The 16,612-nt window shown below is 45.8% G+C and overlaps 1 pseudogene; it reads right to left on the bottom strand.

The window, feature by feature from the left end:
• Positions 1 to 12,980: 12,980 nt before the first annotated feature.
• LOC125534820 (protein DMP10 pseudogene) lies at positions 12,981 to 13,670 on the bottom strand (annotated as a pseudogene).
• Between the last annotated feature and the right edge of the window lie 2,942 nt (positions 13,671 to 16,612).

Raw genomic sequence — 16,612 nt, 5'->3', positions numbered from 1 at the left:
CCATGGGTGTTAGAATCATTACTATGTAATCTAGATTATTGACTCCAGTGCAAGTGGGAGACTGAAGGAAATATGCCCTAGAGGTAATGATAAAGTTATTATTTATTTCCTTACATCATGATAAATGTTTATTATTCATGCTAGAATTGTATTAACCGGAAACATAATACATGTGTGAATACATAGACAAACTTAGTGTCACTAGTATGCCTCTACTTGACTAGCTCGTTAATCAAAGATGGTTATGTTTCCTAACCATGAACAAAGTGTTGTTATTTGATTAATGAGGTCACATCATTAGTTGAATGATCTGATTGACATGACCCATTCCATTAGCTTAGCACCCGATTGTTTAGTATGTTGCTATTGCTTTCTTCATGACTTATACATGTTCCTATGACTATGAGATTATGCAACTCCCGTTTACCGGAGGAACACTTTGTGTGCTACCAAACGTCACAACATAACTGGGTGATTATAAAGGAGCTCTACAGGTGTCTCCAATGGTAGATGTTGGGTTGGCGAATTTCGAGAATAGGATTTGTCACTCCGATTGTCGGAGAGGTATCTCTGGGCCCTCTCGGTAATGCACATCACATAAGCCTCGCAAGCATTGCAACTAATGAGTTAGTTGCGGGATGATGTATTACGGAACGAGTAAAGAGACTTGCCGGTAACGAGATTGAACTAGGTATTGGATACCGACGATCGAATCTAGGGCAAGTAACATACCGATGACAAAGGGAACAACGTATGTTGTTATGCGGTCTGACCGATAAAGATCTTCGTAGAATATGTAGGAGCCAATATGGGCATCCAGGTCCCGCTATTGGTTATTGACCGGAGACGTGTCTCGGTCATGTCTACATTGTTCTCGAACCGTAGGGTCCGCACGCTTAACGTTACGATGACAGTTATTATGAGTTTATGCATTTTGATGTATCGAAGTTAGTTCGGAGTCCCGCATGTGATCACGGACATGACGAGGAGTCTCGAAATGGTCGAGACATAAAGATTGATATATTGGAAGCCTATATTTGGACATCGGAAGTGTTCCGGGTGAAATCGGGATTTTACCGGAGTACCGGGAGGTTACCGGAACCCCCCGGGAGCCATATGGGCCTTAATGGGCTTTAGTGGAAAGGAGAAAGGGGCAGCCCAAGGTGGCCGCGCGCCTCCCCCCTCCCCTAGTCCTATTAGGACTAGGAGAGGTGGCCGCCCCCCCCTCTCTCTCTTTCCCCCTCGGGGAATCCTAGTCCAACTAGGATTGGGGGGGGGGGGAGTCCTACTCCCGGGAGGAGTAGGACTCCTCCTGCGCCCTCCTCCTGGACGGCGGCCCCCTCCCCCTTGTCTCCTTTATATACGGAGGCAGGGGGCACCTCTAGACACATAAGTTGATCCACGTGATCGTTCCTTAGCCGTGTGCGGTGCCCCCTGCCACCATATTCCACCTCGGTCATATCGTTGTAGTGCTTAGGCGAAGCCCTGCGTCAGTAGAACATCAAGATCGTCACCACGCCGTCGTGCTGACGGACCTCCCCCCCGACGCTTTGCTGGATCAGATCCCGGGGATCGTCATCGAGCTGTACGTGTGCTAAGAACTCGGAGGTGCCGGAGTAACGGTGCATGTATCGGTCGGATCGAAAAGACGTACGACTACTTCCTCTATGTTGCGTCAACGCTTCCGCAGTCGGTCTGCATGGGTACGTAGACAACACTCTCCCCTCTCGTTGTTATGCATCACCATGATCTTGCGTGTGCGTAGGAAATTTTTTGAAATTACTACGAAACCCAACACGGAGAAGAACGAAGCGCCGGAATGCAAAACGGACAACGGGGAAAATGCTCGAATGCATGAGACGAACACGTATGCAAATGCAATGCACATGATGACATGATATGAGATGCATGACAACGACAACAACACACGAAGACAAAGACCCGAACCCGAGAAAATAAAATAACTTAACGCCGGAAACGGTAAGAGTTGGAGTACAATTAGGGAAAGTTACATCCGGGGTGTTACAACACTCCACCACTACGAAAGGATCTCGTCCCGAGATCTAGGACTGAAAGAACGTCGGGTACTCAGAACGGAGGTGATCCTCGCGTTCCCAGGTAGCTTCACGGTCGGAATGGTGTGACCACTTGACTTTGAGAAATTTGATTGACTTGTTGCGAGTCTTGCATTCAGTCTCTTCAAGAATAGCAACTGGGTGCTCACGATAGGAGAGATCTTCTTGGAGCTTAATGTCCTCGAAGTTGACGGTGTGGTCAGGAGTCTTGAAGCACTTTCGAAGCTGAGAGACATGGAACACGTCATGAACATTTGCAAAGTTTGATGGAAGCTCAAGTTGATAGGCGAGGTCGCCTCTCTTGCTGACAATCTTGAAAGGTCCCACGTATCTAGGGGCAAGCTTCCCTTTGATACTGAAGCGACGAGTACCTTTCATAGGAGAGACATGGAGGTAAACATGATCTCCGATCTCGAAAGCCAAATCACGGTGCTTACTATCATAGTAGCTCTTCTGATGGGATTGGGCTGCTTTGAGGTTATCACGAATGACTTTGCACATTTCTTCTACCTCTGTGATTAAGTCATTACCCAAAAGCTGACGTTCACCGGTTTCAGACCAGTTGAGAGGGGTACGACATTTCCTGCCATACAGAATTTCAAAAGGGGCCTTGCCCGAACTTGCTTGAAAACTGTTGTTGTAGGAGAATTCAGCATAAGGAAGACAATCCTCCCACTTCATGCCGAAGGAGATCACACAAGCCCTGAGCATATCTTCAAGAATCTGGTTGACACACTCGACTTGACCGCTTGTTTGAGGATGGAAAGCTGTGCTGAAGCGGATGTTGGTGCCCATGGCCTTCTGAAAAGAATCCCAAAATTTCGAGGTAAAGATGCTGCCACGGTCTGAAGAGATCACTTGAGGAATACCGTGCAGAGAGACAATGCGAGAGGTATAGAGTTCCACCAATTGAGCTGCAGTGATCGACTCTTTGATAGGCAGAAAGTGAGCCACTTTGGTGAGTTTGTCGATGACAACGAATATAGCATCATTGCCACGCTTGGACTTTGGAAACCCAGTCACGAAGTCCATTTCAGTGTGGTCAAACTTCCATTCTGGAATGGCAAGAGGTTGGAGGAGAACTGCTGGCCTTTGGTGTTCTGCCTTCACTCTTCTGCAGACATCACATTCATTCACGAATTGAGCAATCTCGCGCTTCATTCGAGTCCACCAATAAGCTTGCTTAAGGTCCTGATACATCTTCGTGCTCCCAGGGTGGATGGAGAGGAGAGAGTTGTGAGCCTCTTTCATGATCACTTTACAGAGGTCACCTTTGGGCACAACAATACGATCCTTGAAGAAGAGAGTGTCCTTGTCATCAAGGCGGTAGCACTTGTACTTGGACTGACTCTTGGCAATCCCAATCTTCACCTTTTTCACCATAGCATCAAGAAGCTGAGCTTGGCGAATCTGGTCTTCTAAGGTAGGAGAGACTAGAAGGTTGGCGAGGAAACCTTAAGGAACAACTTGCCGATTAAGTTTGCGGAAAGCTTCACAAAGCTCGGGTTGATAAGGCTTGAGAATAAGACTGTTGCAGTAAGCCTTCCTGCTCAAAGCGTCAGCAATCACATTAGCCTTGCCTGGAGTATACTCAATACTCGGATTATACTCTTGAATCATTTCGACCCATCGAGTTTGCCTAAGGTTGAGATTAGGCTGAGTGAAGATGTCCTTGAGACTCTTGTGATCAGTGAAAATGTCCACTTTTCTTCCCAATAGAAGATGTCTCCAAGTCAAAAGAGCATGCACAACTGCCGCCAACTCGAGATCATGAGTGGGGTAGTTCTTCTCATTAGGCTTCAACTGGCGAGATGTATAAGCAACAACTTTCTTCTCTTGCATCAATACTGCGCCAAGACCTTGGAGAGAGGCATCACAAAAGACCTCGTATGGCTTGGATTCATCAGGCGGAGTCAGAACTGGAGCAGTGATCAATTTCTCTTTCAAAGTGTTGAAAGCAATATCACACTCCGGAGACCAAACGTACTTGACGTGCTTCTGAAGAAGATTTGAGAGAGGCTTCGCGATCTTAGAGAAGTTTTCAACGAATCTTCGACAATAGCTTGCAAGACCGAGAAAACTGTGGAGTTGCTTCACGTTCTGGGGAGGTTCCCAATTCACAATTGCAGACACCTTCTCAGGATTCACGGCAATGCCCTTGGCAGAGATGATATGACCAAGATAAAGAACCTCATCGAGCCAGAATTCACACTTGGAGAACTTGGCGTAGAACTGATGTTCTCTGAGCTTATCAAGAACCAAACGCAAGTGCTTGGCATGGTCTTCCTTGTTCTTGGAGAAAACCAGAATGTTGTCGAGATAGACCAAAACGAAGTCATTGGTGTAGGTGTTGAAGATGAAGTTCATCATGCGAGAGAACGTCGAAGGAGCGTTGGCGAGGCCAAAAGACATGACAGTGTATTCATATGAACCAAAGCTTGTTCTGAATGCTGTCTTGGGAATATCTTCTTCACGAATGCGAATCTGGTGATAACCCATACGGAGATCAAGCTTGGAGAATACTTGGGCACCTTTGAGTTGTTCGAACAGCTCATTGATGTTGGGAAGTGGGTATTTGTTCTTGATGGTCTTCTTGTTCACTGGACGGTAATCAACACAAAGTCGGTCCGTTCCATCCTTCTTCTTCACAAAAAGAACACCACAACCCCACGGAGAAGAACTAGGCCGGATAAGACCCATTTTCTCTTGCATATCGAGTTGCTTCTTCAGCTCTTTCAACTCTTCAGGTCCGAGCTTGTAAGGACGTTTGCACACAGGTTCCGTGCCAGGCTCAAGATCAATAACGTATTCAACTGGCTGGTGCGGAGGCATTCCTGGGAGCTCTTCTGGAAAGACGTCTTGGTATTCGCAAACGACTGGAATTTGAGAGATGGCATCCAATTCACCCTTCTCATTGAGAGAAAACAGACGGATGGTATTATCCCGAGCGGCAAAGACAATTACATCCTCAGACGAATGAGTCAATTGAATCTGCCTGGCTGCACAATCAAGCTGAGCCTTGTGCTTAGAAAGCCAATCCATCCCGAGAATAAGATCAATATCCAAGTTACCAAGAACCATTGGAGAAGCCAGAAACTTGAAATCACCCATCATGATAGAAATATCCGGAATCTCGTGATTAGCAAGCAAACATTTACCCGGAGAGACAACTGCTAACGGTTTATGCATAACTTGGGAAGTCAACTCATGCTTAGATGCAAAAGGTTTCGAGATGAAGCAATGCGATGCACCAGTGTCAAAAAGAACTTTTGCAGGTATATCATTAACAGGAAGGTTACACATGATCACATCTGACGAGTCCTCTGCCTGAGCTGCATTCATCAAATTGACCCTGGCATGCTTGGGGTTATGCTTGACCACAACTGTACTTGCCGATCTGACAGGAGGAGGAGGAGGAAGACGCCTCTGGTTGAAACACTTGTTGGCATAGTGACCCTTCTGTTGGCACTTGTTGCACGTGACCTCTGAAAGCGGACGGTGATACGGAGCACTCGATCTTGGAGCTTGAGACGAAGTCTTGTTCTGAAAGCCAGGGTTGGGTGGGCGGGAAGAACCACTGCCACCTTTGCTCTTCTGCTGATACGGCTGACGGAACGGAGGAGGAGGAAGCCAAAACTTCTGCTGCTTGGCCACTTGAGTAGAGGAAGAAGGAGCAACATCTCTGACTCGCTTCTTGGAAGCATCACACCTCAACTGAGCAGCCTCTTGCTTCAGTGCCATGTTGTAGAACTCATCGTATCTCAAGGGCTCGAAGAGAACAAGAGCGAGCTGAATTTCTTCTCTGAGACCACCCCTGAACTGATATATCATGCTCTTCTCATCAGGGACGTCCTGCTTGGCAAAGCGGGCGAGCTTCTGAAACAACTTGTTGTAGTCATAGACAGACAAAGAGCCTTGCTTCAGATTGCGGAATTCCTCATGCTTGCTTTCAACCATGCTCTGGGGAATATGATGAGCTCGGAAATCTTGACGGAAATCATCCCAAGTGATAACACGTCCACCTCTGGAGTCCTTGTACTGCTGGAACCATTCTGCAGCTTGATCTTTGAGTTGGAAGGAAGCGAACTTGACAAAGTCCTCAGGCCTGACGTTACTGCACTCGAAATGCTTGCACAGATCCACAAGCCAATCGTCAGCATCGGTTGCCTCAACACAATTGCTGAAAGACTTTGGCCCATTAGCAAGGAACTGGTTGAGTGTAGCAAAGTGACTCTGATTGCTGCCTTGATTCCCATGACTGCCTTGATTGCGCTCTTGAAGAATTTGCATGATCAGCTGTGTGTTTGCATTGGTTGCGGCCATCATAGCTTGCCATGCCTCCGGAGGAGGTGGAGGTGGTGGCGGATCAGGATTCGGAGTCGTGCGCGTTGGAGGAGCCATCCTGAAGAGGTTGACCACCATTAGCACATTGACAGATAAATATTGAAGCTGAATCCAACGGGATGAAAATTGCAACATATAGTCTTCACATCCGAACAAAATGAACGAATGCATTCCTCTTGAAATGGTCACATATCCATAAATTGAGAAGCCACGTAGAATTAAGGTAGAGAAATAAATCAACAAGGTACGGATCAAGAACGAATAAACGGTAAGAAATCCCAATCTCAAACCAATATCCGTGGAAGAAAAACTAGAGCTACTAGAATTCCCACCTATGAAACTTCCGAACCTTTCCGGTTATGCAATCAGGTGTTGGGGATATAGGGGAAGCATAATATCTCACCCAAACTAGCAAATCCTACATCCAGCTGTATCCATCCTTCAACACATAACCAAGAAACCTTCGGAAACCATCTACCTCAACCTTCGAAAAGCATCCGTTATACAAGTTATGTCGATACTCCCGAACTCCCGCCCCAGTACTGGGTGGCGTCGAGGTTATCTCACTAACGAACTGCATAAAAGAGATTTTCGATGTCGGCGTACTAAACTCAAGTATTCCAGAATTGCCACGATAAAATTATGATGACAACACCTCAGAGCTCAACTCCCCGGGACACTTCCACTAAACCCCTGACAGGAGGCACCAAGACAATGTTCTCATCATAAAACCATCGGAACGATTCCAAGATACCCGCGTGATCCTAATTTTTTTTTGTGAAATTTGAGAAGAGAAGAGTCAAAACTCTACGTCAGGATGCCTTACCAGAGCGATGAGGAGACTGGGAAGTAAAAAGAATTCCTAAGCTCTCCGATATATAATTCCTAAATGACTCAAAACATTTTTCTAGACACAACTCGGCCGCTAAAAACGATCAAGCAATGGGGCTCCTAAGGTCGGGGAAGGCTCTGATACCAACTTGTCACACCCTCGATGCGACTATAGCTCCCACGTGTCGAGGCACGACTTAGAGACATAATCGCATTGAAGGCATATGTCACAATTTAGGCAATCTTCACAACATCCCATGTAATAATAATAAAAGGGGAGATAACATAGTTGGCTTACACTCGCCACGTCAATCAAGTACATAAATAACATTACATCATCCATACACTCAAGGCCCGACTACGGCGCCAAAATAAAAGAGAACCCAACATGCGACAACGGTCCCGTTCACCCCCAACTGGGCACCACTACTGATCGTCGGGAAAGGAAACATAGTATCGTTGAGAGTCTTCGTCGAACTCCCACTTGAGCTCGTACGCGTCTCCTGGAGCGGAATCATCAGGCCCTGCATCTGATGTAATAGTAATCTGTGAGCCACAGGGACTCAGCAATCTCGCACCCTCGCGATCAAGACTATTTAAGCTTATAGGTAAGGCAAGGTAAAATATGAGTGGAGCTGCAGCAAGTGACTAGCAAGTGTGGTGGCTAACTTATTCGCAAAAGAGAGCGAGAAGAGGAGGCAAAGCACGAGCGAGAAGCTAGAGAACAACCTGCGCAAACATTACTCCAACACCGTGTCCACTTCCCGGACTCCGCCGAGAAGAGGCCATCACGGTAACACACCCAGTTGATACATTTTAATTAATTAAGGTTCAAGTTATCTACAACCGGACATTAACAAATTCCCATCTTCCCATAACCGCGGGCACGGCTTTCGAAAGTTCAATCCTTGCAGGGGAGTCCCAACTTAGCCCATGACAAGCTCTCACGGTCAACGAAGGAATAGACCTCCTCCCAAGACGTTCCGATCAGACTCGGTATCTCGGTAACTCAAGACACTTCGACAGGTTAAAACAAGACCAGCAACACCGCCCGAATGTGCCGACAAATCCCGATAGGAGCTGCACATATCTCTTTCTCAGGGCACACTCAGATTGTCCAAACTTCCGGTAGGCCAGCCCAGAGTTGCCCCTGGTAGCCACCGGCGGCTGACAGTTTGGACCAACACTCAGAGGAGCACTGGCCCAGGGGGGTTAAAATAAGATGACCCTTGAGTCTGCAGAACCCAAGGGAAGGAAAAGGCTAGGTGGCAAATGGTAAAACCAAGGTTGGTCATTGCTGGAAAAGCTTTAATCAAGGCGAACTATCAAGGGGTTCCCATTATAACCCAACCGCGTAAGGAACGCAAAATCCGGGAACATAACATCGATATGACGGAAACTAGGGAGATAAGAGTGGAACAAAACACTAGGCGAGAGGCCGAGCCTTCCACCCTTTACCAAGTATATAGGTGCATTAAGATAGCAAGATACTATAATGATATCCCAACAAGTAAATAAATGTTCCAACAAGGAACGGCCTCCAATCTTCACTTGCAACTAGCAACGCTATAAGAGGGGCTGAGCAAAGCAGTAACATAGCCAATCAACGGTTTGCTAGGACAATGGTGGGTTAGAGGTTTGACATGGCAATTTGGGAGGCTTGCAAGCAAGTGGTAGGCATCATAGCAATGGCATAGCAAAAGAGCGAGCAAACTAGCATAGCAAAGATAGTAGTGATTTCGAGGGTATGATCATCTTGCCTGCACAGTTGTCAGAGTTGACTGGATCCTCAAAAGCAAACTCAACGGGCTCCTCGTTAGCGAAATCGTCTCCCGGCTCTACCCAAACAAGACAAACAAGCAACAAGGATACAATCAACCACGTGTAAGAACAAGCTATATGATGAAATGATGATATGCTATGCGGGATGCGATGCGGGATGCAAAATGCAAGATATGGCAGGAAATGCATTAACCTGGCCTCAACTTGGAATTCCAAGTTTTCCACTGGAAAGATGAGATGAAATCACTTGAAAACGATATAAAGAACGCCGGAATCGGAGTTACGGTTTGGAAATGGCAAGCGATTCAAAAATGACACCGGTCTCCGATTTACAGCAAGTAGGCATCTAAATGCAATGAAATGAACATTCTACATCACCCAAACATGGTATCAAAATACATGGCAGGGATGCTCACAAGATTCTTAACAAAAGTCTAACACTGAGCTACGGCCAATTCATCCATTAGGAGGTTCGAAGAAGCATGGAAAAAACGCAAATGGTAAAACAGATCTCAGACTTAGTGAAATTAACACTTGTCTGGAATTTCAGATCATATAGCCCTCTTCGGAGCAACAAAACAACATGCTACAGGACCTGAACATGACAAAGAAAGACATGTCATAGAGCTACTCAACAAGCTTAACAAAAGTCCCTTAGTGACCTTGAGCCAAAAGGGATCACAAAATATACTAACAAGCACACGAACATAGCAAAAACATAATCACGTTTCAGACTTAGTGAAAACTGGGACATGCTGAAACATAACTCACGAAGGCATGTTTACGAGCTCGATGCACTCACCACGGTGCAAGTCATGGCAAGAAAAGCATACATCCTTTAATAAGGCACACAATTAAAGCTATAGATGGCAAGAACAATGGTATAGCATGCACGGAACAACTACAATAACATCGGCAAAATCGCAAACAAGTTGACGATCTGCCCAGATTCGCAACGAAGCAAAAGTAGAGCTCGATTGACTCAAGCTAGGGTGCTACATAAATGCAAACAAAGACATGGATGGATAGAGCATTACAACATTAACAAAACTCCCTTACTGATCATCCTCAAAAGAGGCACGGATCACTAGGAAACAGCAAGAACATATGGCATCATGAACTAAACAATCCCAGGATATAGTGATTTCACTAAGTCCCTGAAAACAGAATTAGCAAGTGCACCACTTTGCAAGCTTGCACAAGTCACCACACACATCCTAAAAATACATGAGTTGCACCTCTGGAAATATGACAAAACCCTTAACAAAACATATGTAGAAATCACGGTCATAGCATGCACACAATAATTATGGCAAAAATGACAAAAGTGCTAAACGGAGTAACAGATCTGACAATTAACTCAAGTAGCCCTCTTCTAACATCATTTCGGGCATCAAGATGAACTCTAATGAAAATGATGCAATGGAATGAAATGATGTACTCTCTGACATGAACAATTTGATATGCTATATGCCCAAATCGGAGCTACGGATGCAAAGTTACGGGGCCTCGAACAGAGCAACTTGGATCAGGAATTCTGGGACTTGGAGAAAAATTCGACCTCCTAGGGTTTACTGTAGCTCCGATCCAGATCTGGATTGCACGGAGCCCGAGGATCGACGGCCGGAGGAGTCGCCGGAGTTGGGCCGGCCGGAGTCGGGGACGAGGCTGGGGCGGCCGGTGGTGGCGGGCGGCGGCCGCAGCGCCGGCGAGGTCGGTGGCGGCGGGCGGCGAAGCGGGCGGCGGCGGCCGGCTCGCGTGCGAGGTCGGTGGCAGCGGGCGGCGGCGGGATTCCGGCGACGGGGTGGCGAGGTGGTGCGGGAGGAGGAGGTCGGGCGCGGGCGGCGCTGGGGAGGCGGAAGGCGGCGCGGGGCGCGGCGCGGGAGGCGGCGCGGGAGGGCTGGCCTCGGGCCCCTGCGGGCCGCGGCGGCGGCGGGCGCCGGGCGCCACGTGGCGCGTCCTGGCTGGGCGGCGGTGGCGGCGAACGTTGTCCGGCTCCGCCCGGACACGTCCGGCGGCGGCGGATCTGAGATTTTGAGGGTTAGGGGGGAGAGGATCCGCGAATTTCGTAGGGGGGTGTATATATAGGCATAGAGGGAGCTAGGAGAGTCCAAATGAGGTGCGGTTTTCGGCCACGCGATCGTGATCGAACGCTCTAGGACATGGAGCAGAGTTTGGTGGGTTTTGGGCCAAAATGGAGGGGTGTTGGGCTGCAACACACACGAGGCCTTTTTGGTCCCTCGGTTAACCGTTGGAGTATCAAACGAAGTCAAAATGATACGAAACTTGACAGGCGGTCTACCGGTAGTAAACCAAGGCCGCTTGGCAAGTCTCGGTCCAATCCAGAAATGTTTAATCCCCACACACGAAAGAAAGATAGAAATGACCACCGGAGGAGAACGAAGCGCCGGAATGCAAAACGGACAACAGGGAAAATGCTCGAATGCATGAGACGAACACGTATGCAAATGCAATGCACATGATGACATGATATGAGATGCATGAGAACGACAACAACACACGGAGACAAAGACCCGAACCTGAGAAAATAAAATAACTTAACGCCGGAAACGGCAAGAGTTGGAGTACAAATAGGGAAAGTTACATCCGGGGTGTTACAATATGTGAGTACATCTATTTTGTTTTCTATACTGGTCCATATTTTAAATTTTGGTTTTAGATATATTTAATAACTTTGTTATCGTATTTCTTCTAAGGGTACACAGCAATGCATGTGTCCTGTAAGTTTCACTTTTCTTAATGGACATTATACCTAAGTTCCATCCCCCGAAACTTAACAATTTTTCCAAGGTTGTGTGTTTTAATTTTCTATAAATACAATCACCTCATGGATTCGTAAACTGTATACGGACGTGAATATTTCTGTTCTAAGATCCATACCAAAATTTTCTTTGCCACCAAGATTTGATATGCCAAAGATCTCGGTCCTTCAAAGAATTAAAGAGAACGAGGAACCGGTAGGAGGCACAAGAAACCCTAGCCAAAGGGTCCTCTTTCTTCTGCGGGAAGAAAGAGAACGAGGCCTTTATTCCTTTTCTAACATCCTGAATTGACATAGTTAGATGCATGTTGAGAGAAATATAGTTAGTGTGGATCAACTATTTGGATATATTAGATTACCCCACGACGGCAACGGTCAGACACCACCATGCCTGTAAACACTAGCATGGTATTGTGACCCTGAGCAGCGAAATGTGCATCTGCTATGCAACACAGAGATTTGGCATTACACAGTGTGATATTCACACGAACAGTTTGCGCCATATTTTTCCGATCAAGAATAGTATTGTGCTTCGGTTGCAAAAAGAAATAAATATCATTGTGCTTTAGCGTCTATCAAATGTATCCACCTCTTTCCTATTCGAGCAAGAAGGGTGCATTCGGTGCAATTAACCCATCTTCGGTGCATTGGATCGACAGCCTAGCACATTCTTCATTAACCATGACTAAGCAAGTCGTTAGCAACAATAAACACACTTATTTTGTGAGTTCCAATTAATTAAGCGTCTAGCACAGAAGTAAAATGCAGGTATATAGCCAATGCCATGGCAGATGTGATGTGGATACAAACATTACTTGATGAGTTTAGTCCTTGTATTATTTCCACTCAAAAAGAACAAATAAGAACACTGATCTTAAAGCAAAAAAGGGACACACGGCACATATGTAATTTTACACTTGCTTTGGACATAAAATATTTCTTTGTTTACAAGACAACCATGGCAGACAATGAACATGTATACTTCACAAAGTACATGATTTTCTCCGATTAAGATACAATCAAGCCCCTTCTACTCCTGAGAGGAGCGGTGTCGTCAAACCCGATTGAGTACAAATTTCCTGTGGAATTTAAATTTTTTTCAATCAATTTCTGGAAGTATTCATAAACATGCCTAGCAACTTCGAATGATGGGTAATCAAACTTAATCAATTTAAGGGATGGACGACCTTCTGGGGAGGAGCGTTGTCAGAGAATCCAATGCCCTTCCTCTTGGTGGGGAAGATGATGAACACAAAGCTGGACAGAAACGCCATGCCCATTGGCAGATTCTTGAGCAGCTCTTCGGTGTTCCTGTTGGCGTCCGGGAAGAAGCAGTTCTGCAGCCCAACGTCGCTGAACGCCACCGTGAGGAAAACCACAGCCGCGAAGAAGGCGTGCATGAAGTCCAGCGGCCCGAGGCGGAGCCTCCGGAATTGATCAAGATCGTGCCACTCCTGCTTCTCCTCCTCGCTGGAGAAGTTGAACACATTGAAGCCACGCGGTGTGGCAAAGCCGTAATATAGCTTTCCATCGCGGCGACCGACGATGCTATCTGTGAAGGAGAAGAAGAGGCACGCGGAGGCAAGGACAGCGACCAGCATCCCAGTGAGCCACTGGTTGGAGGTCTCACACTTGCCATGGTTGGTGAAGGACGGGGACAGTGCCTGGTAGGCTAGCACCGTGCCCGTCGGCAGGAGCTGCGCCAGGTTCGCGACGCTCGACATGACCGTGGCCGGTGCAGGCCCCTTGGTAGTCGTTGGCGGTGCTGTGCGGGCAGCTGTTATCTCACCGTCGTCCTCGTTGGTCAGTGGATGTATCTGGATCGCCGTGGACGACAACGAAGAAGAAGAGGCCATTGTAATTACTGTGCTAGCTAGGAAAGTAGGAATACGTACTCTATGCTGATCGACAAGTAGCTGTTTATATAGATACAGAAATCCTATGGGAATGATTCCAATGTCCAAATTAGCTAGGTTGGCGCGTTGATTAGTCTTACCTGGTATTGCTGCATGCTGAAGGGCTCTACATGAGTGCATGTACCGGGACTTCAACTCTCTAGCTAGTTTTGATTAATGGTTAATCAACTTATAACCAACTCGTATGACCTGTGTAGTTAGCAGCCAGCACGTGAATTTAATTGGTAATATATTGTAGTCAACGGCTTGCACGTAAGTATGCCACTTTCTACTCAAGTTAATTTCCTCCTTAGATCTACCGCGTTCCAAATTACATTGCACATAAGATTTATACGAATAAAGTTATTACTGCTCAAAGCATAACAGAACAAAAGAGGCCATGCTTTTTGGAAGTGAGGAACCGGACATGGACGTTTGATTCTTGGGTGTACTTGTGAGAAAAATTACTAATTCATCAAAAATTCAAAATTTCTAAAGATATTTTTGAAATAAACTTGACCTTTTCATTGTACTTGTGTGAAAAATTCCACAAAAAGAAACCCCCTTTGACTTCTTTTTAAAAAGATTTTTTTGGCTGAAATAGTGTAAATAGTGACCTATAATAGCAAATAAATTTCGTATTTTTTGCCCTGAAGTCAACATTGGTTTTTTTCATGAAAATTTATATGCTAGTGCAAAAGAAAGTCAAGTTTATTCTAAAAAAACTTCTAAAAAATTGATTGTTTGTTTAATTCTAAAAAAATCCCCATATAAGATGTATATACAACCAGGTTCCAAAGTGTATTTCCCGTGAGGAACAACAGGTCTGTGAAAATTTTGGAACCATAGAACTTCTGGCGACAAGGATATAATTTTTCTAGAAGCACTGGTAGAAAAAAGGGCCTATAGTCCCGGTTCGTAAGGGCCTTTAGTCCCAGTTCCTGAACCGGGATTAAAGTGTCGGTACTAATGCCCTGTACCTTTAGTCCCGGTTCAATACAGAACCGGGACTGATGGGCCTCCACGTGGGCAGTGCGCAGAGCCCAGGCAGGAGACCCTTTGGTCCCGGTTGGTGGCACCAACCGGGACCAATAGGCATCCACGCGTCAGCATTTCTGTGGCTGGTGTTTTTGTTTTTTTGAAAGGGGAGGGGGTTTTGGGGGTTTTGGGGGGTTAATTTAGGTGTTTCATATATTGTGTTAGCTAGCTATAATTAATAGAGAGAAGTGTCCTCTCTTACGTCCGTGCTTGGTCGACGCTACGTACTATACATACGTATAGAGAGGACTAGACACGCTAGTTAGCTAGTAAGCAAACGAAGGAAACAGAAGATCGTCATGAACATATATGCATACAGAGAGAAGTGATATCGACCACCTCTCCTTCTCCGAGAGATTGGTCGAACAACAAGTTCTCGTATATCTATCCGACACTACCGGCTACATATATACAATAATTATCTCTTCCAAATATAATCATACGGACTCATGGTCCACATAGTATTCTCCGTCTTCAGCGATCACTTGGTCAAGAAAGAATGCCGCCAATTCCTCTTGAATTGCTCGCATGCGAGCTGGTGCTAGGAGTTCATCCCGCTTCCGAAACATCTAATTTGAAGAAGGGGGTCAATACATATATATATGAATGAATGAAACTCAATACAAATGATGGTAATAAAATAAAATTGTGAATGTTGTTATTTACGTACTTCATATTGTTCGTCAGAGTACCCGCCCCGCTCACAGGTCGTGTGGCGGATGGACTCGCAGACGTAGTATCCACAGAAATCATTCCCTTTTTCCTGCCACAACCACTTTACAAGAAATAGAGGTCAATCAAACTGATAAGCAAAAATGCTAAATGGTATTGATGAAACTAGCGCTTGAATCACTAGGAGATGTGCGGAACATGCTACTATAGTACTTACTTTCGGGTGTCTAAATTCCAGCTCCTTCGGCAGTCCCGGAACTGTTCTGGTGAATTTTCTGCAAACCCTGCCGGACAAAGAAAACAATTACTTGATATCAGGAAATGAACAAAGTTGCTGATATGGTGGATAATGATCGATTTAACTTCTTGAGGATTTCAGTCATGTCCGCATAGTCCTGGGGATCTTTTCGTTTAGAGTCCAAGACGGTTACTACTCCCTGCTCAAGCCTAATCTCTAGGAGAATATAGTGGAAACTGCACACGCATGCATAACTCATCAATTACATTACTATAACCTGGACTAATATATAAGGGAAACCGAATATGCACAAGACAGTAACACTCACTTGAAGTTGTAAGGAAAGAGTATTATATCTTTGTTTTCATTTTTTTGAATGATCGTAGCAAGTTGGCCTCGGTATCTCCGGGACGATGTTGAACCTCAGTTGCATCTATGAGATATGTGTTAATAAACCCAATATCACCGATTTGTCTTTTCTTCAATTCGGCGATCTTCATTCTGCATAATATAGTGAGGATAATTATAAATACATGCAATGAAAGAGATGAGCTATATAGAGAGACTTAATGACAGAAGTAGTAGTACTTACAGACAGTAGCAGGTGATCGTTGTTTTATCGAGGGCCAATTGATTGAAAAACTGATAGAACTACTCAAATGGAATAGGCAACAGTTCAATTCCAACGAGGTCAAGCTCCGGTTTAACTCTCGCGTACAAAGTACTCCTCCCCCCAGACTCTCTGCAGATTTTCAAGTACCAATCATGTAATCTTCACATCATCGTTGTTAAAGATTTTTCATCTTTGACGAGAGGCTTCCCGTACTCGTATCTGTGTATCTGCACCTCCATGGTATCATAATGTACATCGTCGGGCAGGTAATCGTCAACATTGCCATAACCGGGCACCATCCTCGGATCGACGATGTTGCTAGGCACCTTGAGGGGGGGGGCA

Source organism: Triticum urartu, chromosome 2A (assembly GCF_056163025.1).
Source record: "Triticum urartu cultivar PI428250 chromosome 2A, HENAU_Tu73, whole genome shotgun sequence".
NCBI lineage: Eukaryota > Viridiplantae > Streptophyta > Magnoliopsida > Poales > Poaceae > Triticum > Triticum urartu.
The sequence above is the reverse complement of the archived record's forward strand: the minus strand, read 5'-3'. Positions and strand labels throughout refer to the sequence as shown.